At 44.4% G+C, this 27,607-nt stretch overlaps 1 long non-coding RNA gene across 1 annotated transcript; it reads left to right on the top strand.

Moving 5' to 3' along the window:
- LOC116990939 lies at window positions 1-26,681 on the top strand. The gene is made up of 4 exons (XR_004416665.1): window positions 1-140; window positions 2,295-2,304; window positions 9,587-9,592; window positions 26,671-26,681. It is a non-coding gene; the product is annotated as an uncharacterized LOC116990939 (long non-coding RNA).
- Window positions 26,682-27,607: the final 926 nt, after the last annotated feature.

Genomic DNA, 27,607 nt, shown 5'->3' with positions numbered 1-27,607 from the left:
GGTGTTGTTATGTTATATATGTGGTGCCACACATGAGAAACATGAACCAATTACACCAGCACATGGGGATTTCCAAGCGAAGCCTAATAAAGGCTGAGCATTTATTTATGATCCTTTTCCCATACTATGGTTGTATGGTAGTATCACGGGAACTCATTAATATGGCCTCCGCTATGGAGATGATTGCGAATGCCATTGCCGCCTCTTTGAGTGCAACCCAGAATGAGATAGAAGGGGTAACAGCTGAGATAGTAGCTATAGGAACTGTAGTATTACAGAACAGAATGGCCCAAGATTTTATCCTAGCAGTAAAAGGAGGGACGTGTGCCATAATTGACCGAGAATGTTGCACTTTTATCCCGATGCTTCCTCCATACATTACACATTTGGCCGCCCAAATCAGAATGGAAGTGGCTAGAATACTTGACCAGGTTGTAGCTTGTATTCCAAGAGGAAGATACAAGCCCAGGCTTGTCTCAGGTTGATGTATATCGAGACAATAGCCGATGCCTTTGAAATGTCTTGTCCTGAAAGTATCATCTGATAAGAGAAAGCGAGAGAAAATTAATTGGGAGTACAGGATAGAGTCATTACAGGAAGCAGGGTGGGAAGAAGTGTAGTCCAGATAGCCATGGGAGTCAATGGGTTTATAGTAGATGTCAGTCAGGAGTCTGTTACCTGCGATGGAGAAAGTTAGGTCTAGAAATGGTAGGAAGATGGTCCAGGTGAATTTGAGTGCCGGATAGAAGTTAGTGGTGATATTGATGAAGTCAGTCTGAAGAAGGGTCTCGTCCCGAAACATCACCTCTTCCTTCGCTCCATAGATGCTGCCCCACCCGCTGAGTTTCTCCAGCACTTTTGTCTACTTCTGATAAGTATCATCTGAAAAGAGACTGATGCCTTTGAAATGTCTTGTGTTGGAAGTACCAACTGATAAGATGCCTTTGAAATGTGTCTATTAATTGATAAGAGACAAGCTCAGACTCGTCCTGCGGCGATGTGTATTAGCTGCATCTTGTGACCATGACTAACATCTTTGGAATGTGACTAAGTGACACACAGTATAAAACACTGTGCAAATCTTTGTTCATTGAAGTGGTGGCGCGGGGAAATCTAGTGTCTGTTGCTTACTTGACTGGTGTATCCCCGTCACTTCTGCCAGCTGATGATCAGTAAAGCTTGAGTTGGTTTTCCTAACGTGTTTGTGAGTATCTGTTTTTAAAGCAGTGAACCATATCAAACGTGCCATCAGGAGTGCCAAAGAATTGATGGAACGATCCCACAGAGCAAAGTCAGATGTGTACCTGGACCTGCTTAACCTGCGCAACATTTCCCACGACCCGATATTGGGTTCTGCTGCCCAGCTTCTGATGTCAAGGCAGACCCGAGCAACATTGCCTGTGGCGAATCAGGCACTGGTACCGCATGTGTTCTCACCATCAGACGTCCAGTCCAGGCAACGTTCATAAAGGGTGGTATGGTAAGATGAGCACCACTCCACCACTAGCCGAGGGACAGGTGATGCGTCTGCAAACCAACAAAGGTCACGACCGCCTTGGTGTAATTTATGGAACTGCCTCCGAGCCATGTTCATACTTGGTCAATGCCGATGGCGGCACCTACAGACGTAATAGACAGCACCTCCTGCCACCTCTGTACTATCCTGACTGCACAGTTATCCACTTCCATCCAAACACAGCGGCATCGGCCTGACCTTACCAGCACGACAACATGTTTCTGATCCGGTAACTTCGCCTATAGCCACGCCACCTCCACCTGTGTCAAAGTCTCCTATTTCATCACCGGGAATGCTGCTTCTATCTCCTACACCTATTTCAACACCAATCGCGTCTCCGGTGATGGGAGAAGATGCAAGACTGTACCGCGTGCAAGCGGGTCGTATGTGTAAGCCCACCGTAAAATACCTGAGCTATGTTTGAACTTTCTCCAGTTTATTGACACATACTATATGTAATCAATAGTTTTACAGTTGCATTTAATTATTTAGGAGGAAAGATGTAGATTAGTGTGTCGATAATATATATATATATATATATATATATATACACTAGACCAAATGCAGACCCGTTGGGTCTGTTCCCCCAACGTGCGTTTGTGGGGGGGGGAGGTGGCATGCAGCGTCACACACACTAACTATCCCCCCCCCGCACTCACGCTAATTATCCCCCTTGATATTATATTAATATTATTAATTTGCTCCTTTTACCCCATAACCACCCTATCTACTGACACATAGCCCCCAACTTGCAGTCACATCTAGAGAGGGGGGGGAGGGGGGGTGGTGTAGAGAGTGAGGGCAGAGAGAGAAGGGGCAGAGACACAGAGAGAGGGGCAAGAGGGAGAGGGGGTGGTGAGGAGGAGAAGAGGGAGGGTGGGTGAGAGGGGAAAGGTGGGGGTGGAGGGGAGGAGAGAGAGAGAGAGGTGAGAGTGAGGGGGAGAGGGGGGGAGAGGTGAGGGGAGGGGGAGAGAGGGGAGGGGAGAGGTGAGGGGAGGGGGAGAGGTGAGGGGAGGAGGAGAGGTGGGGAGCAGGGAGGGTGGAGGAAAGGGGTAGGGGTGTGTGGAGGGGAGGGAGGTTTAGGGGAGGGATGGTGGGGGAGGGGATGGAGGGGAGGAGTGGGAGAAAAAGAGGGGAGAAAGAGAGAGGGGGAGAGGAGATGGGGGAGAGGAGAGGGGGGGAGAGGAGAGGTGGTGAGGAGAGGGGGGAAGAGGAGAGGGGGTAAGACGAGAGGGGGGGGAGAGGAGAGGGGGAAGACGAGAGGGGGGGGAGAGGAGAGGGGGTGAGGACAGGGGGGGAAGAGAGAGGGGGAGAGGAGAGGGGGGAGAGGAGAGGGGGGGGGAGGAGAGGGGGGGAGAGGAGAGGGGGGAGAGGAGAGGGGGGCAGAGGAGAGGGGGGGTAGAGGAGAGGGGGGAAGAGGAGAGGGGGAGAGGAGAGGGGGCAGAGGAGAGGGGGGGAGAGGAGAGGGGGCAGAGGAGAGGGGGGGGGGAGAGAGGAGTGAGGGGGTGTGCTGAGAGAGGGGTGAGTTGATGGGAGGGGGAGAGGTGGGGAGCAGGGAGGGGGAGGGGTGGTGGATGGAAAAGGGTAGGGGTGTGTGGAGGGGAGGGGGGTTTAGGGGAGGGACGGTGGGGGAGGAGCTGGAGGGGAGGGGGAGAAAAAGAGGAGAGAGAGAGAGGGAGGGGGGGAGAGGAGAGGGGGGAGAGGAGAGGTGGGAGAGGAGAGGGGGGAGAGGAGAGGGGGGAGAGGAGAGGGGGGGGGAGGAGAGGGGGGGAGAGGAGAGGTGGTTGAGGAGAGGGGGGAAGAGTAGAGGGGGTAAGAGGAGAGGGGGGTGGAGAGGAGAGGGGGAAGACGAGAGGGGGGGAGAGGAGAGGGGGTTTAGGACAGGGGGGGAAGAGAGAGGGGGAGAGGAGAGGAGAGGGGGGGAGAGGAGAGGGGGGGAGAGGAGGGGGGGGGAGAGGAGGGGGGGGAGAGGAGAGGGGGGAGAGGAGAGGGGGGGAGAGGAGAGGGGGGGGAGAGAGGAGTGAGGGGGTGTGCTGAGAGAGGGGTGAGTTGATGGGAGGGGGAGAGGTGGGGAGCAGGGAGGGGGAGGGGTGGTGGACGGAAAAGGGTAGGGGTGTGTGGGGGGGGAGGGGGGTTTAGGGGAGGGACGGTGGGGGAGGAGCTGGAGGGGAGGGGGAGAAAAAGAGGAGAGAGAGAGAGAGGGGGAGAGGAGAGTGGGGAGAGGAGAGGGGGGAGAGGAGAGAGGAGAGGGGAGAGGAGAGGGGGGAGAGGAGAGGGGGGAGGAGATGGGCTGGGACGAGAGGGGAAGAGGAGATGGGGGAGAGGAGAGGGGGAGGAGAGGGGGAGGGGAGAGGGGGAGAGGAGAGGGGGAGGGGGAGAGGAGAGAGGGAGGGGGAGAGAGAGAGGGGGGAGTGGAGAGGAGAGGAGATGAGAGGGGGGAGAGGAGAGGGGATGGGGGGAGAGGAGAGGGGGGGAGGGGGAGAGGGGGGGAAGGGGAGGGGAGGAGGGGAGAGAAAAAGGGGGGGAGAGAGGAGGGGGGGGGGAGAGGGGGGGGGGGGGAGAGGAGAGGGGGAGAGGAGAGTGGGGGGAAGAGGAGAGGGAGGGGGGAGAGGAGAGGGGGGGGGGGAGAGAGTACCTTTTGATTTCAACCCAAACCCCCCAAACAACCATTTGCAGGCTGTGCTTTTTTACTTTAACCATATTTTCTTTTTCAAACAACATTAAGGGTACTTACTCACAGTTGTGTGGACATGTGTTCACTGTTATTCACAGATCAGAGAAACGTGACCCTCTGCCTTCCTCCAGCTTGCAGACTAATTGAGGCACACCACTTCCTGGTTTTATAGTCCATCCCCCCTGCCGCCAGCGGGGGCAGCAGAGAGAATGGGGAATTTTGTAAAATCATTAATATATCTATCATTTTTCATCGACTGGAAAAATCCTCGGCACACATGCGGCGGAGGGGGGCTCTGAGCGAGGTGGCCAAAAATTATGGCCATAGATGATGGCCATAGGTGGCGGCGTTCTCTCGGACATCGCAACACAGATGGCCAAAACCGGTCAAGAACAGACTTTTAGCAATATAGATATTACCACACAGATTATGCATGCGGGACATTCCATAGGAAGTCTAGTCCTGATCTTCACCCATACTGCTGATCTGGTGATTACCACCTACAAGCTTGCTAGTGTGCTCTCTCTCTCTCTCTTAGATTAGCTGTATACCATGGAGACGAAAGCACAAGGTGTTTCCTCCATAGAATTACTGATAAAAGACTATAGGTTCTAATCTCTATGTGTGAGTCTGATCATTTCAACACCTGGTGAGACCACGCCTGCAGGATTGTGTGCAGTTTTGGTCTTCAAATTTGAGGATGGATATTCTTGCTATTGAGGGAATGCAGCGTAGGTTCATGGTTAATTCCCAGGATGGTGGGACTGTCATATGCTGAAAGAATGGATCGACTGGGCTTTTATACATTGAAATTTAGAAGGATGAGAGGGTATCTTATTGAAACATATAGATTATTAAGGGATTGGACTCGTTAGAGGCAGGAAACATGTTCCCCATGTTGTGGGAATCCAGAACCAGGGGCCACAAGAATAAGGCGTAGGCCATTTGGAACGGAGATGAGGAAAAACTTTTTCAGCCAGAGAGTTGTGAATCTGTGGAATTCTTTGCCTCAGAAGGCAGTGGAGGCCGATTTTCTGGATGCTTTCAAGGGAGAGTTAGATAGAGCTCTTAAATATAGCAGAGTCAAGGGATATGGGGAGAAGGCATGAACGAGGTACTGATTGTTGATGATCAGCCATGATTGCAGTGAATGTTCATCCTGGCTCGGAGGGCCAAATGGCCTACTCCTGCACCTATTATCTATTGTCTATTGTCTATTGTCTATTGATAATGGGAAGGGCGGTCTGTGTGATGGACTGGGTACATCCACAACTTTCTACGATTTATATTGGTCATTGGCTGAATTGTTCTCACACCATGCAGTAATGCACCTCAATAGTTTTTTTTTTTCTACAGTACATCTATAGAAGTTGGTAAGAGTTATTGAAGACATGCTGCAGATGGAAATCCCAAGGCAACTTTAAAGCGAGCAGGAAGCAGAGACGTTAGGGAAGAAATCCAATGTAAAGACCCAATGAAGGCATTATTTCAATTGTTGAAATATTATAATGGGTAATACACAAGGATCCAGAACTGAAGGGAAATGGTATTTCTGCTTTAAACTGGAGAAGATTACAGGAAATAAAATGGAACAAAAGGTTTGAAAACAAGACTGAGATTTTTATAGTTGAATATTGCTGGATTGTTAACCAATGTAGAACCAACGAGGACAGTGGCTGATGGATGAGAAGGAATTAGGGCAAGATTAGATACGGACAACTGAATTTTGGATAAACTCAATGCTTATTGGAATTGAACAGATGGATGAAGTAAGGAAACTGGCTATGTTTAAACTGCACCTTCCACAAACTAGAAGCAATTTACCTTATCATGGACTTGACTTTCTGAATTTAATCTGCTTGGGGAGGATTCTGCAGAAATATTCCCTGATCCGTTACTGCGATGTTGCAAAACTGTGAAAATGTATACAGTATATCCCCAGAGTATCTATCAGTCAGTCTGGCCATGTGCCATCCACAGACTAAGTATTCACCTTCCTGCAGCATATGTACACATAATAGAATTTACTATCACAATTTTTTTAAATGTGGTCACAGAAATGAAAGCTTGGCTGCTCAGTGGTGTTTAATGTATTTCCAGCTAGTTTGGCGCAATGCACATGTTAATATATCTGTGGCTTACTAAGAGGTTGGCTGAATTTCTGCATGGTAACTTCACATTACTAATTCATTACTGACATCCAGTTTGCTGGGATATATTTTTGAATTTTGTATAAAAAATCTATTATAGATGCATTATGCACAACGGGGTCGATATTACAAAAGTGTTCCAGCATAGAGGTCTGAGTGATATCCAAGCATTGAGGCCAAGTTGGGTGTAGAAGCCAACGTACCTTGAACAGACATTAGTTATTAATGGATATTAAGTCATGATCCATTTGACTGAATTCTTGAGAAGCAAAACAATTGTACAAGACTGATTGCTGAATTTTGCAATAAAAATTATTCTAATGGTTTAATCTTAATTTTGTTGTAAGAATATTTCAATTTAAGTTAAAATTCAAGCCAGTAGTATAATTATGGCTGGAAGGCAGTCTTAGGGTTAATTTTCATCCCATACTTTCCAGAAACAGAAACCAATTACATGTGCTTTGAGGAAGCGTCTCGACCCGAAACGTCACCCATTCCTTCTCACCAGAGAATCTACCTGTCCCACTGGGTTACTCTAGCATTTTGTGTCTATCTTCAGTTTACACCAGCGTCTGCAGTTCCTTCCTACAATATGTGCTTTTGATACCTACATTATTCATGAAAGTGATCTTATTTAGGTTAAGTCCCACTTGCTTTCACTTCTAGGTGAAAATGTACTCATTGGGAATGTGACCTGGGGACTTGCGCATGATTGACCTTAGCAAAGCTGACGTTTTTGTGGAGTCTAGTGTGCACTAATATTGTCACAGACCATGATTCCGTCATTGACACTGCAGCTTGAAGGTTTTGGCTGCAACCTATAACCATTGTTGAACTCTCACCACGAGCCTCAGGGACAGTTTCTTCCTAGCTGTTATCATGCAACTGAATCATCCAACCATAACCAGAGAGCAGTGTTGAACTACTATTGACCTCTGATGTCTCTTGGATGATCCTTGACCAGACTTTGCTGGCTTTACCTTGCACTAGATGTTATTCCCTAATCATGTATTTATACTTTGTAAATGGATTGATTGTAATCATGTATTGTCTTTCTGCTGACTGGCTAGCACGCAACAAAAAGATTTTCACAATACCTCAGTAGACGTGACAATAAACTAAACTAAACTGTAACTGAACTGAACCTCTTTTCTTTTCTTGTTCCTCTTCCCTGTCTCTTTTAATCATTTTCTTTGATTTGTTGAGAATCACTTTTGTGTGGGATATGTTCCTTAAATTTAGATTTTATGAGTCTGCTTTTCCTAAATGTGTTGGCTCAAATATTAGACATTCCGTCCAACTAGCCCACAATGAAATCCCCCATTGGAGGAGCAGTCCCGATCTAACAGACCAGTTACAGTATGTCTCTGTCACTTTAATCTTCATTGCTTCAATAATTTACTATTGTTCATTTACATTGTGTTTGTTTCAATTGCTGGTACTAATAATGCATTTTATTGTTGAACAATTCTGTAATGATATCCTCTGCTCTTTTACAATGATAGCACACTGGAACAACATGGCATGCTGCTGCTTCATAGATGTAGTAACCTTGGTTCAGTCCTGACCTCCAGTGCTGTTTTGGTGGAGTTTGTACATACATGTGGATGTCCCTTGGTTGCTGTAGTTACGTTCTATATCTCCAAGATATTCTGGTAGGTTAATTGACTACTTTAATCTACCTTTCAGTGTATGTGAGTGGAAATACAATCAGGAAGGGAGTGGGGAAATTGATGGGCATGTAAGGGAGAATAGTAAACAAATGTGTCCAAAGACTAATAAGTTCCCTGGGCTAAATGGCTTGCAGATGAGGATCCTGAAAAAATCCTAAAAACTAGATACCATTACTACTACTATGTTAGGCTTGCGCTTTATACCTTGGAGCGGAAGAGGCTGAAGGGTGATCTTATCGAAGTATATAATATCAGGGACTGGAGATGCTGGTTTACACTGAAGATAGACACAAAATGCTGGAGTAACTCAACGGGTCAGACAGCATCTTTGGAGAACAGGATTTGGGTCGAGACCCTTCTTCAGACTGAGAGCGCTGTGCTGTTCTATTTTCTATGTAATCCTTCACTGGTCTTGTCAAAGATCGAAACAAACACATTTAACTGCCCTCTGAAGCACGTTACTGAAATAAAGGATGGTTGTTAAATGCAGATCTTTTCAGTAACACTCATATTCATGAATGAAAAAATAAATAAGATATATCTTCTGGAAGGTTTAGGCCTTTAAAATGTCATAAGGCCATAAGTAATAGGAGCAGAATTAGGCCATTCGGTTCATGGTTCATGGTTGATCTATCTCTCCCTCCTAACCCCATTCTCCTGCCTTCTCCCCATCACGCCTAACACCCATACTATTCGCTTCCGTGAATTTTGAAGAAACAGCAGCAAAGAGAAGCAGGAAAAAACACTGATTGGCTCTAGCCCGAGTGGGAGGAAAGTTAGAAGTGAGTCAGAGGGGGAAAATAGTTTAAAAAGAGATGCAAAACACAGACAGACTTAACTCAGAGCTTCCGGGGATTTTAAGAAACAGCAGCAAAGAGAAGCAGGAAAAAGCACTGATTGGCTCTAGCCCGAGTGAGAGGAGAGTTAGAAGTGAGGAGGAAAACAGTTTAAAACTGAGGAATTTGGTTTGTAATTTGGTAAATTAGGCAATTGGTAAATTGGTAAATTGGTCAATATAAGCAAGATGGCTCTTAGGGAGCGGCCTTGTGAGGGAAGTGCCTTGGTGAGTAAAGTGTGAGTCTTTGGCGAGGAGACTGAGGAGAGGAGGCTACGCACAAAGCTCGAGAGAACGGAACGTAGTGAACACATGTCGGGGCAGTTTAGACAGTTTGAGGCTTGCAGAATGTGGGAGCCCAGGGACACGATGGAGCCTCTAGCTGCTACAACTGTGGCAAGTGTGTCCAGCTTCAGCTCCTGAAGGACCGTGCTGGGGCACTGGAGAATCAGCTGAATGATGTCAGGGCCATCTGGGAAAACGAGAGTTTCCGGGACAGGATCTACAGTGAGGTAGTCACACCAAGGATACGGGAAGAACCAAGGTGTGTGATGGAGAGAAAGGATGGAATTCAGGATTGCAGAAGACCCAGGTGGCTGTGACTAATGAAAACAGGTACGCCCTCTTGGGAAATGTTCCGTCAAGACGATGTTTCCAGTCCGAGCGGCAGAAACGTCTGTGGCTCCAATCTTGGAGATGGGACTCGACAGGCGAGACCGACATCGGGCAGAGCCCTAGTGGTGGGTGACTCCATTGTCCGAGGAGCGGACAGGAGATTCTGTGGCGGCAGACGAGATGCAAGGATGGTCTGTTGCCTCCCTGGTGCCAGGGTTCAGGATGTCACGAGCCAAATTCAGAACATCCTCGAGAGAGAAGGTGAACTGCCGGCAGTAGTGGTGCACGTAGGCACAAACAACATCGGGAAGAAGGGGAAGGAGGTTCTCCAACATGAGTTCAGAGACTTGGGAACAAGGCTGAAATGCCGGACTTCCAGGGTGGTTATCTCTGTATATTGTATTGTATATTATTGGATTGCTTCCAGTACCTCGTGCTAGTGAGGACAGGAACAGGGAGATAGGGGATCTGAATGTGAGGCTGAGGGGCTGGAGCAGGGAGCAAGGATTTAGATTTATAGACCACTGGGATCTCTTCTGGGGTAGGGGTGACCTGTACAAAAGGGACGGGTTACACCTTAACTGGAGCGGGACTGACATTCTGGCAGGCAGGTTTACTACGCCTATACGTGTGGGTTTAAACTAAATAGTGGGGGGAAGGGGTTGACAAATTGGGACTATAAAGATGGAGTTGAAGAGGAAGTGACTTCAGGCAAAATTACAAAAGATTCTCAAATTAATGGGAAGGAAAGCTCGAGAAGGGACAACAGAGTAAGGTCAGGGCCAATTGCGAGTGGTGCAAGGGGGGAAGTGAATACGGAGGTCAAAGTGCTGTATATGAATGCGCGAAGTATAAAAAATAAAGGGGACGAGATTGAGGCTCAGTTAAAATCTGGCAAGTATGATGTTGTGGGAATTACTGAGACATGGCAGCAAGAGGGCCAGGGCTGGGAACTGAATATTCAAGGGTATACATCCTATCGAAAAGTCAGACAGGTGGGCAAAGGAGGTGGGGTTGCTCTGTTGGTGAGGAAATCCAGTCCCTTGCAAGGGGTGACATTGAAACAGGAGATGTGGAGTCAGTATGGATAGAACTAAGGAATTGTAAGGGTAAAAAGACCCTAATGGGACTAATCTACAGGCCCTCAAACAGTAGCCTGGACATAGGGTGCAAGTTGAATCAGGAGTTAAAATTGGCATGTAGCAAAAGTAATGCTGTGGTTGTTATGGGAGATTTCAACATGCAGGTAGACTGGAAAAATCAGGTTGGTACTGGACCCCAAGAAAGGGACTTTGTAGAGTGCCTTCGTGATGGATTCTTAGAACAGCTTGTAATGGAGCCGACCAGGGAGCAGGCAATTCTGGATTTAGTGTTATGTAATGAACCGGATTTGATAAAGGACCTCAAGGTTAATGAGCCATTAGGAGGTAGTGACCATAACATGGTCACGTTTAATCTACAATTGGAGAGGGAGAAGGGTAGATCGGAGGTGTCAGTGTTTCAGTTGAATAAAGGGGACTATGGGGCCATGAGGGAGGAGCTGGCCAAAGTTGACTGGAAAGATACACTAGCAGGGATGACAGTGAAACAAAAATGGCAGGTATATCTAGAAATAATACAGAAGGTGCAGGATCAGTTCATTCCTAGGAGGAAGAAAGATTCCAAGGGGAGAAAGGGGCGACCATGGCTGACAAGAGACATCAGGGACAGTATACAAATTAAAGCGAAGAAGTACAACGTAGCAAAGATGAGCAGGAAGCAAGAGGATTGGGTAATGTTTAAAGAACAACAGAAGATAACCAAAAAGACAATACATGGAGAAAAGACGAGGTACGAAGGTAAGCTAGCCAAGAATATAAAGCAGGATAGTAAAAGCTTCTTAAGTATGTGAAGAGGAAAAAATTAGTTAAGACCAAAGTTGGATCCTTGAAGATCGAAAAAGGTGAATTTATTATGGGGAACAAGGAAATGGCAGGTGAGTTGAACAGGTACTTTGGATCTGTCTTCACTAAGGAGGACACAAACAATCTTCCTGATATAGTAGTGGCCAGAGGATCTGGGGTGACGGAGGAACTGAAGGAAATCCACATTAGGCAGGAAATGGTGTTGGATAGACTGATGGGACTGAAGGCTGATAAATCCACAGGGCCTAATGGTCTGCATCCCAGGGTACTTAAGGAAGTGGCTCTAGAAATCGTGGTGCATTGGTGATAATTTTCCAATTTTCTATAGACTCAGAATCAGTTCCTGTGGATTGAAAGGTAGCCAATGCTATCCACTTTTTAAGAAAGGCGGGAGAGAGACAACGGAATTATAGACCAGTTAGCCTGACATCGGTGGTGGGGAAGATGCTGGAGTCAATTATAAAAGATGAGATAGCCGAACATTTGGATAGCAGTAACAGGATCTGTCCGAGTCTGCATGGATTTACGAAGGGGAAATCATGCTTGACTAATCTTCTGAAATTTTTTGAAGATGTAACTAGGAAAATGATAAGTGCGAGCCAGTGGATGTAGTGTGCCTGGACTTTCAGAAAAGCATTTGATGAGGTTCCACATAGGAGATTAGTGGGCAGAATTATGGCACATGGTATTGGGTGTAGAATGCTGACATGGATAGAGAAGTAGTTGGCAGAAAGGAATCAGAGTAGGGATTAACGGGTCCCTTTCAGAATGGTAGGCAGTGACTAGTGGGGCACCGCAAGACTCGGTGCTGGGACCGCAGCTATTTACAATATACATCAATGATTTGGATGAAGGGATTCAAAGTAACATTAGCAAATTTACAAATGACACAAAGCTGGGTGGCAGTGTGAACTGTGAGGAGGATGCTATGAGAATGCAGGGTGACTTGGACAGGTTGGGGGACTGGGCAGATGCATGGCAGATGAAGTTTAAATCAGATAAATGTGAGGTTATCCACTTTGGTAGCAAAAACAGGAAGGCAGATAACTATCTAAATGGCATCAAGTTGGGAAAAGGGGAAGTACAACGGGATCTGGGGGTCCTTGTTCATCAGTCTATGAAAGTAAGAATGCAGGTACAGCAGGCAGTGAAGAAAGCGAATGGCATGTTAGCCTTTATAACACGAGGAATCGAATATAGAAGCAAAGAGATCCTTCTGCAGTTGTACAGAGCCCTAGTAAGACCACATCTGGAGTATTGTGTGCAGTTTTGGTCCCCTAATTTGAGGAAGGACATTCTTGCTATTGAGGGAGTGCTGCGTAGATTTACAAGGTTAATTCTCGGGATGGCAGGACTGTCATATGCTGAGAGAATGGAGCACCTGTGCTTTTACACTCTGGACTTTAGAAGGATGAGAGGATATCTAATTGAAACATATAAGATTGTTAAAGGTTTGGACACGCTAGAGGCAGGAAACATGTTCCCGATGTTGGGGGAGTCCAGAACCAGGGGCAACAGTTTAAGAATAAGGAGTAAGCCATTTGGAACGGAGACGAGGAAACACTTTTTCTCACAGAGAGTGGTGAGTCTATGGAATTCTCTTCCTCAGAGGGCAGTGGAGGCAGGTTCTCTGGATGCTTTCAAGAGAGAGCTAGATAGGGTTCTTAAAAATAGCATAGTCAGGAGATATGGGGAGAAGGCAGGAACAGGTACTGATTGGGGATGATTAGCCATGATCACATTGAAAGGTGGTGCTGGCTCAAATGGCTGAATGGCCTACTCCTGCACCTATTGTCTATTGTCTATTATTGTCCATTGTCTATTGTCTAATCAAGAATCTATCTGAAGGAAAATAAGGTCTATATGAAGGAGAATGTCGGGGATAACTTGAATCAAGAAAATCAAGCAGTATGCAGTGGAAATGCGTTTTCTCTTCCTAGTTTAGTACTATATTGACAGCAAAGGATATTGAAGGAAGTGTTTACCTGAAACAAATATAATCTGGTCAGGATTAAGTGGAAAAAGTCTGACCTTCAAACTAATTAACTTTCACATCCAGTCTTATCCATGGATGTTTATTTTACCCACATCATCCTTTATTAAACCACAACTAGTTATAAATTCCCATGGGTGAGTACTTCATAGGAAGTTATGTCTTTCAAATTAAATCTCACCAGAAGACAGCTTGAACTAGACTTGATGTTGAGTTTGACAAGTCTAGAAAAAGGCAAATGGAGAGTGTTTGTAGTCATTTTTCCCACCGAGTGGTTTATAATTTATAAATAATGATAATGTATCTGATTCCTACCCCACATATCCATATTTATACATGCAGGTGAGAACTCTCTGAAACATTGCTCCTCATCCCAGCAGACCCAGGAGCCGGCAGAGGTATGAAGAAATGTTTGGTTATTCATTCTTTTGTCTGTGAGTCTTCTGCATTTTTTAACAAAGATTTATTTTTGTGTGATCTGGGCAGCACAATCACAATCACAATCATAATAATACTTTATTAGCCAAGTATTAGCCAAGTAAGTTTTGCAACATACAAGGAATTTCATTTGCCAAGTCAGTCAAATAAATATAAAGTAACGTAACACACAAAATACATTTCAACATAAACATCCACCACAGTGACTCCTCCACTGTGGTTGAAGGCGGAAAAAAGTTCAAATCTCTACCCTTCTATGCTCTCCCACGGTCAGGGGACTCGAGCCCTCCGTTGATGGGACGATCTTGATTCCCATAGCCAGCGTAGTTTGGGCCCTGCTCGTCTGGGTGATCAGCTCATGCATCAGAGGGATGTCAGCTCTCCCGCGCCGACGATCGAACCCCGTGTTGGGGCTGGTCGAGCCTCCGTGTCATTGGAGCTTCCCGACTCGGCCTCTCCCGAGACTGCGAGCTCTTGATGGTAAAGTCCCCGGGCTGTAGTTGGAGCGATCCCAGGCAAGGGATCGGCACTGATTGTAAGTCCACACACCGTGGGGGGGCTCAAGTCAGTTCGAGGAGGTCTCCAGCTTCATCGATGGTAGGCTGTAGAGTGACTGGAGATGCGACCCGGAAAACAATTGCATCTCCAGCAAGGTTAGAAAATGAAAAAAAGTATCCCTGACCCCCTCCCCCTCCCCCACATAAAACAAACCAGAGAACATTTACACAAACTTTTAACACACACAAAAAATTTTAAGAAGGCGAAAAAACAGACAGACTGTTGGCAGGGATGCCAATCGTGCGGCGCCCCGCACTGTTCTCACTACTCTATTCTGAGGTCCACAACTGCTTCAAAAAGACCACTATCATCCTGGTGTGAAGGAAAAGTAAGTTAGCGTGCAGTAATGACATCATCCAGTGAGTCCCAGATACTGGATTCTACGTTAGATTCCTATTTATCGACTCTGCCTATTGATTAAAGCTCTGCCTTCAACACCATAATCCCATTCAAACTCATCTCCAAAATCCTGGACCTAGGAATCAGCTCCACCCTCTGCCACTGGATACTCAACTTTCTGACCCACAGACCTCAGTCAGAGAGAATAGCCTCCTCCACAATAACTCTCAACTCCGCTGTGAGTGAATAGTCAGAGGAATCCAGCTAGAGGGTATAGGTTGAAAGTGAGGGAGCAAAGAATTAAAAGAGACATGAGAGATATTTGTTTCCTGAGGGTGGTGCTTATATAGATTGAGCTGCTAGATGAAGCTGTGGATGCAGAAATAATAGTGCCATTAAACAGACATTTAGACACATACATGGAAAGGAAAGGTTTAGAGGGGTATGCAGGCAAAGGGAGGAAGCTCAGTTACAACATTTGCTGGCATGGATGAGTTGGGCCAAAAGGCCTATTTCCATGCTGAATGACTGTCCCTATGAAAGAATTACTTTTTAAAAGAGAGTATGGAAAATGCATCAAGCTGCCATATATTGTAGATATATCAACAGATGATGACTTCGTCAGCAGCTTTCGCTCCACTAACACAAGTCTCAAATTTTAAAAAGGATTTGCTTGCCAGCTGTGTAATCTTTCTGAGTGCAAATTCATTTGTCAAACCAAAACACTTACAATTCTAATGCTTCTGTCGGCAGTTCTGTCAACTCAAGTAACAATCTAAATTCTATTCTTTGTAAATAACTGTATAATCAAAACTGTTCTTACAGTATTGGAGAATGAAAGTGTTGGATTGTTGAAGATGCTGTCTCATTTTTAAAACCAGTCACACCTTGTATTTCTCATGGTCTTTACATTGCAGCATGTTCCAACATATTTGACATAATTGTGATGAAACAAAATCTAATATTATGCTACATAAGGAAATATTAAGACATTTAAAAATATATATTAATTCACAGAATTTGGTGTCAACATTCATTACCTATTCCTAATTAGTGTGATAAGTTTTTTCGAACCCAAGTTCCCAGCTGTTGTGTTGAATTCAGACATCCAAATCAATAGTCCAGGCCAAGTAATGTCACCAAACTGTCACATTCCATATCTTGGTGTTTCAGAAGCAGAGAAGGCCAGCAAAAGGAGATGGTTTAGTCTGAAAATGCAAAATGTATGATGATCGTTTAACAGCTTTGAATCTGTACGCACTGGAATTTAGAAGGATGAGGATAGACCTCATTGAAACTTACCGAATAGTGAAAGGCCTGGAAAGAGTGGATGTGGAGAGGATGTTTCCACTGGTGGGAGTGTCTAGTACCAGAGGGCCCAGCCTCAGAATGAAATGACTTACCTTTAGAAAGGTGAAGAGGAGGAATTTCTTTCATCAAGACTCTATGGAATTCATTGCCACATATAGCCGTAGTGGCCAAATGATTGGGTTTTATTTGATTAGTGAGGATTTCAGGGGTTATGGGGTGAAGGCAGGAGAATGGGGTTGAGAGGGAAAATAGATCAGCCACGATTGAATGCTGGAGTAGACTTGATGGGCTGAATTGCCTAATTCTGCTCTTATGACTTATGAACTGATGAAAATACCAGAGCTCAAGTCTATGTAGCTGAACACATGACAACTAAAGATGCAGCTGTTAAAGTTAAGGATGTGCAGAAGGTCTGGCATAGAGGAGTGCAGACATATCAGATAGTTGATGGGCTGGACAAAGTTACAGGTATACAGAGATGCATATAGAGACAATCAGCAAAGATCCCATCTACCCCTCACAGGCGGCACAGTGGTACAGCAGTAGAGTTGCTGCCTTAAAGCTCTCACAGCGCCAGAGACCCAGGTTCAATCCCGACCAGGTGCCGTCTGTACGGAGTTTGTATGTTCTCCCCTTAACTGTGTGGGTTTTCTCTGAGACACATCAAAGATGTACAGGTTTATAGGTTAATCGGCTTGGTATAAATGTGAATTGTCCCTAGTGTGTGTAGAATAGTGTTAATATGCAGGGATCGCGGGTCGATGCGGACTCGGTGGGCCGAAGGGCCTGTTTCCACCCTGTATCTCTAAAACTAAAACTAAAAAACCTTAAAGTAAACATAAATGAGAATCTGTGCTCTGGTCAATTCTTCAATCAATCATTCCGAGAAAACAGATCACTGTCCCAGCCATAGAACACCAAATAATCCACTTCAACTGACAACAAAGCTATCAGCTAAAGTCTGAGCGCTCTCAGTTAGGTCAGCACTCCATCGTTATGTCCATGAAATAGCTAAAACTCTTTTCCATTCAGATTTGCTGACAAATCTTTTCCATCTGCTACAATATTTGTCTTTTTTTTTTTTTTTTTTAACAATAGAGAAGCAAGAAGCAAGAACAACAGAAGCAAGAAAAAGAGAGAAAGGAGAAGATTAAGGAAAGTAGTGATGTGTAAACCCCTGGAGTACCACTCCAGCAGTTAAAAATGGATAGTTCGTGGAAGGATAGAGAGAAAGAACCCATAAAGATATTAAAAAAAGAGGAGGAAAGAAAGGAAAAACAAAAAAAGGAAAAAAAAGCAGAACAGAAAAGAAAAGGGATATACCAACTTCATATCTTTCCACACTCCTCACCCAGTTCTGAAACGGTTAATTTCCAGAGTTATGGTGCACCATATTATACTTGTAATAAATCGATGAAAGGAGACCATATCTTTAAGAATTGCTCTGATTTTCCTGCTAGGACGAATCTCATATCTTCGAGATGTAACGTTTCAGACATGCTTGTGAGCCACATTTTAATAATTGGGGTGGGTGCATTTTTCCAAAATTTGAGTATACGTTTTTTTGCCGTTATCAAGCCATAGTTAAGGAAACAATTTTGAAATGAAGTTAGCTCAGAGCAGGCTTTCATTGTTCCAAAAATAATCAATTCTGTGTTGGGGTCCAATTTAAAAAAAATAATTTTGTGAAGATTTCAAAGATTTCTTTCCAAAATTTATGGAGATTTATGCAGGAGACGAAGGAGTGTGCTATAGTTGCATCTTGAGATAAACATTTATCACAGATGGGGGAAACATTTGGAAAAGTTTTATTCAGTTTGGTTTTCGAGTAATATAGTCTATGTAAAATTTTAAATTGGATTAGGATATGTCTTACATTAATCGAGCATTTATGTACATATAGCAGATATTTATCCCATCTGTCTTTAGAAATTTTTATGCATAGTTCTTGTTCCCACTCTCTTCTAATTGCATCTGACAATGGTATCTCTATATTTAGAATGATATTATACAAGTATGATATTAAGTTATTTAATTCCGCCTTTCTGTTTATGCCTTCATCTAATAGATCTGACGTTAGAGTTTGGTATTCTTGTGTATGTTTTTTCAAGTAATCTCGAATTTGAAGGTATCTAATATATTGATTACTTTTCAAATTGTATTTGACTTGTAATGTTTGGAATGATAAAAGGTTTCCCATTTCATACATATCTCCAAATGTTTTAATTCCTATTCTTTCCCAGTGAGTAAACGTTTTGTCGATAATAGATGGTTTAAACGACGGATTATTAGCTATAGGAGAGAGAAGCGATAGGTTTCTTAATTTAAGAGTTAATTTTACTTCGGAGTCACGTGAGTGACTACGTGAAGAACCCGCTCAGTGCGCAGGCACGGCATTACGCCAGCAGTGCAACAGCGGCTTGCAACGGGAGCTAGGCACTCTCGTTACAGCATGAACCGGACCGTCAGGTGAGTATCCTGAGGTCGGGTTTTCTTTTACAGGTGAGCCTTTTTCTGCTTGTGTTTTTACAGGCAGAGAAAAAGGCTCTGGAACAAAACTGTCCCCCGTTTTCCCGTTGGGGAGGGGGGCAACAACGGCGGTAAGAGCGACCCGGTGTTCCGTAATTCCCCGACACCGTGCCGAGGCCTTCCCGCTAGTACCTGAAGCAGTGGGCTGGACGCATAGCCACTCGAGAGGCATCCGGCAGGTGTTTCCCGATGTCGGACGGGACGTCTCTCCACCCGCACGGGGGGAGAGAGAGCCGCCTGAGCCGCTGGAGCGGCTCACGGAGCAAATGCCTGCGAGACGCGCTGCTTGAGGGGCGCTCTCGCATCTACAAGGCAAAAGCTCCAGAAGAACCTGTCCCCCGCTCGACTCCAGCGGAGGAGCGTTCCATTGCAGGGGGGGCAGCAACAGGCGGTAGGAACAATAACCGGTCGCCCCGCTATCCCCATCACCGCGCCGAGCCCAGTCCCGCTAGTGCCTGAACTGCGGGCTGGATGTCTAGCCATCCGAACAGGCATCCGGCCGGTGGCGTCCGATTCGTCGGACGGGGACATGTCTCCACCTAAATGGAGGAGAGACAGCCGCCTGAGCTGCATCCAACAGCAATTGGAGCAGCTCCAGCGAGATGCGCAGAAAGAGCGATCTCGCGGAGGGAGGTCAGGCACCCCCTCCACAGTGCCTCATGCACTGCCCTTTGCTCCCTCATTACTGGAGGCTAGCATTGGTGACCAGGGCTGGGCTGGTCTGGAACAGGGGCAGGCGGACGAATTCGGGAGTATGCCAGGGGTGCAGGAACATGAAGAGCTGTTGGGTGTGATGGACCGCTTGTAGCAACCCCACGGGCTGGAGCACCGCTGGAACCAAGAATGGCGGCCAGCATCAACCATTACTGGAAAAGGTGCTCGCTGAGGTGCTGAAACAACACAGCACCAGAAAACGGTGAGGCCCTCAAAGTAAAAAGTGTCAACAGCCAAATCTGGGGGTATGTGGGTCACACATCCAGACCCAAGAACTCAAACTACAGCGGATCCTAAGGCTCCTGACGTCAGCCATCACAGCCTTTGCTCGTTCCGTGGAGACCACGGAGATGGATACCTGCCAGCAGGATGTGCTGGCATTAATGTGTACCACACAATTTGAGAAGGAGGGAAACATAAGACCTGCCCTCAATCCCAAATTTGTTGGCTTGTGTAAAGCCCCAGCTGCGGAGACGGACGCGCTGCCATTTGGGAAAGATTTCAATAACAACTGAAGGAGATGCAGGAAGCATCAAAAACCTTCGGCCTAATGAGGGCAGGCCCCGGGACGAGCAAACCAAGACCTCCGATACCCAAGTGGCAGCACCCCACGGCATCCACCAGTCGACGTCCGCAATATGGGACTGGTGAACGCTTGGGGTCCGCACATTATCCCCAAAGATCTTTCAGATCAGGGCCCGCAGCGGACCCTCTGGAAAATGCGCCTCCCCCCAACATCGCCAGCACGTCAGAACAAAATCTTCAGGAAAATGAAGAAACAGAATCGCCAATAACCATGGAGGTAGGTGGGTCTGGTCCCTACCAGCATATAGAGAATAAGGGTGCTTTATTAACAGGGGGGAAATTACACTTGTTTAAAGAAGCATGGGGTATGGTCACGAGTGACAAGTATATACTCAACAACATTACAGGATATAAAATACAATTCATGTCAGAAAAAACGCCGCCAGTTCAACAATGGCCCCAAAGGGTATTTCTCCCTCCGTCAAAGAGAAACGTGAGGGACAAGCTGAACTGGTGAGACTTATCACAAAGGGGGTCATCTAAAAGACCAAACATGAACCTTTGGAAATTGTATCGAATATATTCACTAAAACCAAAAAAGATGGTGTCTGTCGCATCATCATTGACTTAACATCACTAAACAAATTTGTTAAGTATATACATTTCAAAATGGAGACATATGTTACTGCCAAACAACTGAATTCCAAAGGACACTTCATGGCAAGCATTTATCTTAAAGATGCTTACTATCTAGTACCCATATACAAGGATCATCGCAGATACCTAAAATTTATCTGGATGGTACAAAGCATTGCTCTATGGGCGAACTTCAGCCCAAGATTATTCACTAAGAAAACAAAAACATATGGTCATGGCATATCTGGAGGATATTCTCATAGTAGGGAAAACGATGGAATTGGCTGTGGCAGCAGTATCAGCTACAAAACAGCTCCTCGAAACTCGGGTTCGTCCTACATCCAGATAAATCTAAGTTGAAGCCATCCACTATCATGGACTACCTGGGCTTCACAATTAACTCAGTCCATATGACTGTTACCTTGCCAAAGGCAAAAATGGTTGAATTAGCACAATCATGCAACAAATTAATGGTCAACGAGCGACCAACTATTCGACAAGTAGCAAGAGTAATTGGGGAAATGGTAGCAGCATTTCCGGCTACACAATTCGGACCTTTGCACTATCAAAAAATTTTACAGAGAGCAAAGGTACGGGCAATAAAACGACATACAGGTCACTATGATCGTGTCATGAACTTACCCACTGAAGCAATATCAGAGCTACAGTGGTGGGCAGAAAACGTTTGGCATAGTTTCAGCCCTATCTTTATCACTAACCCTACTTTAGTTATTCAAACAGATGCCAGTGCTCAAGGCTGGGGAGCGACTAACTCCATATCCAGCACAAATGGTAGATGGACTAAACTAGAGTCATCATTACTACTTACACTGGGCATTAACTATCTAGAGATGTTGGGCGCCTTTTATGGTTTAAAAGCATATGTATCTAATATGCAGCACTTGCATGTTCGGTTACAAATTGATAAATACTACGGTGATGGCTTATATTAACCATATGGGTGGCATAAAATCATTATCATGCGACAAATTGGTCAACATGATTTGGCAATGGTATGTCGAAAGACATATTTGGCTATCAGCTACTTACCTACCAGGTAAGCTAAACACCCATGCCATGAGAAAATTAAACGTCAGGGTTGCAAGTTTGAACAGACCTTACCTGGAACTGGGATTGTCCAAACAAACCATCACCACCATGTCGGCATCCCTTCGAACGTCCACCAAGAGGCAGTACTTAACCAGCATCAAAAAAGGGAGAAGTACTGCCAGGAAACATGGACAACATACGCAACAGCTACAGCCACCAACATACTGGAGTTCCTGGCCATCTACACCACGATGTAGGGATCAGCTACAGTGCCATCAACACAGCGCAGAGTGCTCTTTCTGCTTATCTCAAACCAGCGGCAGGACAACAGGCGATGGGATCCCATCCACTGGTGGTAAAACTGATGAAGGGCATTTACAATATCAAGCCCTAAGCCCAGGTATACCCATATTTGGGATATCAGTGTGGTCCTGACATATCTCAGGGAATGGCCACCAGCCAGATCCCCCGGCCTCGAGCAAGCTACACTAAAGACGCTTAGGTTGATGGCACTTGTATCCGCTCAGAGGGTCCAGTCACTACACCTATTGCGACTGGACAACATGATCACAGCTCCAGACCAGATCTGTCGTTATCCAGCGACTGGTCAAACAGAGCAGACCAGGAACACCTAATCCAGTCGTGGCTTACCCACCAGAACCACAGTTATGTGCCATGACCTACCTACTATCCTACATAGACACAACCAGAATATTCGAGGGAGATGAAAAGCCTTGTGGGTCAGTCACAAAAACCTTATGGTGGGGTACGAGCCAAACCATTGCGAGATGGCTCAAGCAGGTGCTAGAAACTGCTGGGATAAACACTAACATGTACAAATTTTATTCCACCAGGGCAGCATCCATGTCGACGGCTAAAGAATGGACATGCCTATACACCACATCCTGGCTACAGCAGGATGGTGGGAAGGGAAAAGACCGTTCAGAAATTTTATAATAAGCCGTTGGCAAAACCTGGTTTATTTGCAGTAAAGATTTACGAACTGCAAATATTTAATTTAAGCCCAGGGGAGCAACTTAATTCTTTGTTGTTATTGTTTAAAAAATACCATTGTGTTTTTCTACAAATAGACTCATTGGTTCATTACGATAACACTTCCTCCCTCAAGAACTTCGGCAGTGAGTGAAATGAAACTGTTACACGGTTTGAAATCACAGAGCTTTGAAATCTTCACGTAGTCACTCACGTGACTCCGAAGTAAAATAGTAAGATTAAACGAGAACTTACCAGTTTGAAGTTTGATCTGTATTTTATGAGGAGTTACGATGAGGGATTACGTGCCCTCCGCTCCCACCCTCATTATATGGATCAAACTAATAAATTGATGTCTCCTTATCTTTACTATGTTTACTTCAAAATAACTGTGTCTATCTGTGATTCCACACCGCTGCTTGGAAGTATGCCGCGCCTGCGCACTGAGCGGGTTCTTCACGTAATCCCTCATCGTAACTCCTCATAAAATACAGATCAAACTTCAAACTGGTAAGTTCTCGTTTAATCTTACTATTTTATTTGTTTCCAAATTCGTATTGTGCTATGGATAATAGGATTTTTCTTGTACATTGTATTATTCAATTTTATTGGGGAGAGAAGGATCGCTCCTATGTTAAAAGGAGTACAATCCTCTCTCTCCATTACTATCCAGTCTACCTGTTGGGCTGAATTGTCCAACCAGTAAATTCATGATGTGGGAATCGAGTTTAAATCGAGTAGGTATATTGGTATTGATTGAGATAAGTACAAAATTTGTGGGAGAATTTATTCTGCCTATTAAAGATATCGGAAGTGTTTTCCAAAATTGAGTCAAGGCATGTAATTTGGTAAGTAAGGGCAAATAGTTTGCATTAAATAAAGAGTTGTATTTTCTGGCAATTTGGATACACAGATATTTAAATTTTTCTGTAGCAATTCTAAAGGGAAATTTTAAAAGGTGTGTCGGCTCTTGAGGTTTTATTGTCATGATTTCGCTTTAGTTCCAGTTTATTCTATATCCTGAGAAGGAACCGAATTCCTCTATTAAATTTAATATGTTTGGTATGCTAATTTGCGATTTTGTAATGTATAATAGTACGTCATCTGCATATAGTGATATATTATTATTATTAGAGTGTTTAGTATTATAACTGTGGATATTCGGATGCATTCTTATAGACTTAGACTTAGACTTAGATTACTTAGATCCTTTATTTGTCATTCAGACCTTTTGGTCTGAACGAAATGTCGTTGCTTGCAGCCATACATGTAATAATAAACAACAAAACACACAATAAACACAAATTAACATCCACCACAGTGAATTCACCAGGCACCTCCTCACTGTGATTGAGGCAAAAATCTTAGGGTTACTGTCTCTTCCCTCCTCTTCTCCCTCTGCACTGAGGCGATACCCCACCGGGCGATGGTAAGTCAGTCCCGCGGCTCACCGAGCTCCGCTAACGGGCCGGTTCAAGCTCCGCGGCCCGGGGTGGTCGAAGCTGCCGCCCTCCAGTCCAGGGGACGCAGCTGTTGCCGCGGGAGCTCCGGAAAACAGGCACCAGCCTGTGACCTGCAAGCTCCCGACGATGTCGTCCACTGGTCCGCGGCCGAGCCCCGGATTCTGGTCGCCGCCACCAGAACGCCGCCTCAGCTACCAGAGCATTGTCTCAGCCCCGCGCCGGGCTGCTTCAGCTACCGGAGCACCATCTCAGCCTCGGGCCGGGCCGCCCTCACGGGAGCGCCATCCCAGCCTCGAGTCATGCCGCTGCCACCGGAGCGTCTCAGCCCCGCGCCGGGCCGCCCTCACTGGAGCGCCGAGTCGTGCTTCCTGCTAAGGACTCTTTCGCAAGAGAAAATAGCAGGGGTGATAATGCACAAACCTGTCTATTGCCCCTGGATAGTTGAAATTTCGGAGACAGTATGTTATTGGTCAATATTCTAGCAGTAGGCTTGTCATATAATAATTTTACCCATGAGATAAAATTCTCTCCCATTTGAAATTTTTGTAATACTTTGAAGAGGTATTCCCAATCTACTTGGTCAAATGCTTTTTCTGCATCCAATGAAATAATTGATAAATCTTCCTCTTCAATTTTATGTGAATGCATTATATTGAAAAGACGTCTCAGATTATTGAATGAGTGTCTCTTGGGTATAAACCCCGTTTGATCCGCATTTATTAATTTACTAACGTATTTGCTTAATCTTCTTTCGAGAGTTTTCGCTAGTATTTTCTGATCTGTATTTAACAGTGCAATAGCTCCTTATGAACCAGGGTCTTCTAGATCTTTATCTTTTTTAGGTATAAGTGTGATAGTTGATTCCGCTAATGTTTCTGGTAATGTCTGTTCTTTAAAAGCGTATGTGTAAAGTTTGTGTAAACGTGGTGAGATTATCTCGTAAAATCTTTTATAGAATTAATTACTGAATCCATCCGGTCCTGGCGTTTTACCGTTCTTCAGTGAATTTAATGTCTCTTCTATTTCTTTAATTGAAACCCGAGCTCTTAATTCCTCTTGTTCCAACAGATTGAGTTTTGGGAGGTTGCAGTTATCCCAAAAATTTATGACTTTAATGCTATCTATTTATGTTTTGGATGTATATAAATTTTGATAAAATTAAGCAAATCTTTTATTAATATCTTTAGGTAATGTTAACAATTCACCTTTATCTGATTAAATTTTTGTAATCGTATGATCCTTTTCCAGTTTTCAGTTGACGTGCCAAACGTTTATGTGGTTTATCACCAAATTCGAAATTTTCCTGCTTTGTGATTTGAAATAGTCTGATAACTCTTGCAGATAAGATTCTGTTTAGTTTAAATTTCAGTATTGTTATCTTATTGTGTTTGTCTATGGTTGGATATTTCGCATTGTCTAAATCCAATTGTCTAATTTGTTCTTCTAGTTGCAATTGTTCGGTCTTATTCTCTTTATTTTGAAAAGCTTGGTATGAAATTATAGATCCACTGATAAATCCCTTAAAATATTCCCATAATAAAGAGGGTGATATGCCTGGGATGTCATTAGTCTCAAAAAAAAGTTCCATCTGTTGTTTTAGATATGTACAACCCTGCGGGTTGTTTAAAATTTGGGGATTGAACCTCCAAAATGATTTTTTATTGGGCATTCCTTCTAGTTTTAGAAAAAAAGTTAACGATGAGTGATCAGAGATGATACTATTATGATATTTAGGATTAGTAGTGAAGGGAATTAATTTTGTGTCCACTAGGAAATAATCAACGTGTAAGTAGGTTTTATGTACCATTGAGTAAAAGGAATACTCCCTTCCAGCTGGGTTTGCAATCCACCATACGTCTGTTATATTTGTGTTTTTTATGTATGTATTTAAGAGTTCACTGGATTTTGATTTTACGTTAAGCCTCTTTTGTTGTGCAGATTTATCCAGGCATTGATCCAGGGTGCAATTGAAGTCTCCCCCAATTATCACATTTTGATAATTAAACTCGGAGATTATATTCAGGATTTTGTTTAAAAATTGAGGGTTATCAAAATTAGGCACATAAATATTTACCATAGTAAGTGAAGTAGAATGTATCTCTCCTGTAACTATAACATACCTCCCCTCCTTGTCTACTATTGTATTATTTGGTTTAAATGGTATGCCTTTGCGAATTATAATTGCCACGCCTCTAGATTTAGAGATATGGGAGGAGTGATATGTTTGGCCGATCCAATTTGCCTTCAGCCTGGTCTGAGCTTGCGGTTTCAAGTATGTTTCCTGTAAGAAAATTATATCGGCATTAAGTGATTTTAATTGGGCAAGAATCTTACCCCTTTTGATTGGCTCATTAGCACCCCTTATGTTCCAGCGACAAAACGTGATTCCTCCAATTTTCTTTTGCGTATCGTCTTGCAATATGAATTACTTTGGTACCTTTATGTCATATGGTGCAACACAATACCTCAGGCTTCTAGGTGTTGGGTGGGTACTCGCAGCTACTAAATTCTGTTGGTATATCCCTTTTGGAAGTAACCTTAGAGAGAAAACCAGAAAAGTGTAAAGTGACATAAAAATAAAAATAGTGATATTACAGTATCTAGAAAAAACGATACTGCAAAAGGAGAACCACCTATTGGTGGTAGAGACATCTTGAGAACTTCCGTCGATGTTAAATTACATTAAGCTCCGCTCCCTTTTTGTTTTTTCTGAATCCACTAGGATCTTGAACAGTTCAAAGTGATCACCTCGAGCCTTTTAAAATTCAATAATAAATATTTCCACAAGCAATCTCATCATCACTGTTCCATTAAAGTGAGCAATCTATTCATTACACCCTCCCTGATATTTAGATATCATCAGTTTGCACAAATGTCAAGGCAAGGGTGGGCTCAAACTTGGTACAGACCTGAGATTTGTGTGTCCCTTTCTATTATATCATACAAGATAGGACGTACATGGTAAATGGTAGGGAATTGAAGAATGCAGGTGAACAGAGGGATCTGGGAATAACTGTGCACAGTTCCCTGAAAGTGGAATCTCATGTAGATAGGGTGGTAAAGAAAGCTTTTGGTGTGCTGGCCTTTATAAATCAGAGCATTGAGTATAGAAGTTGGGATGTAATGTTAAAATTGTACAAGGCATTGGTGAGGCCAATTCTGGCGTATGGTGTAGAATTTTGGTCGCCTAATTATAGGAAGGATGTCAACAAAATAGAGAGAGTACAGAGGAGATTTACTAGAATGTTGCCTGGGTTTCAGCAACTAAGTTACAGAGAAAGATTGAACAAGTTAGGGCTTTATTCTTTGGAGCGCAGAAGGTTAAGGGCGGACTTGATAGAGGTCTTTAAAATGATGAGAGGGATAGACAAAGTTGACGTGGATAAGCTTTTCCCACTGAGAGTAGGGAAGATTCAAACAAGGAGACATGACTTGAGAATTAAGGGACAGAAGTTTAGGGGTAACATGAGGGGGAACTTCTTTACTCAGAGAGTGGTGGCTGTGTGGAATGAGCTTCCAGTGAAGGTGGCGGAGGCAGGTTCGTTTTTATCATTTAAAAATAAATTGGATAGTTATATGGACGGGGAAAGGAATGGAGGGTCATGGTCTGAGCGCAGGTATATGGGACTAGGGGAGAATACGTGTTCGGCACGGACTAGAAGGGTCGAGATGGCCTGTTTCCGTGCTGTAA

Source organism: Amblyraja radiata, chromosome 2, assembly GCF_010909765.2.
Source record: "Amblyraja radiata isolate CabotCenter1 chromosome 2, sAmbRad1.1.pri, whole genome shotgun sequence".
NCBI lineage: Eukaryota > Metazoa > Chordata > Chondrichthyes > Rajiformes > Rajidae > Amblyraja > Amblyraja radiata.
This window is presented reverse-complemented; position numbering and strand designations above follow the sequence as displayed.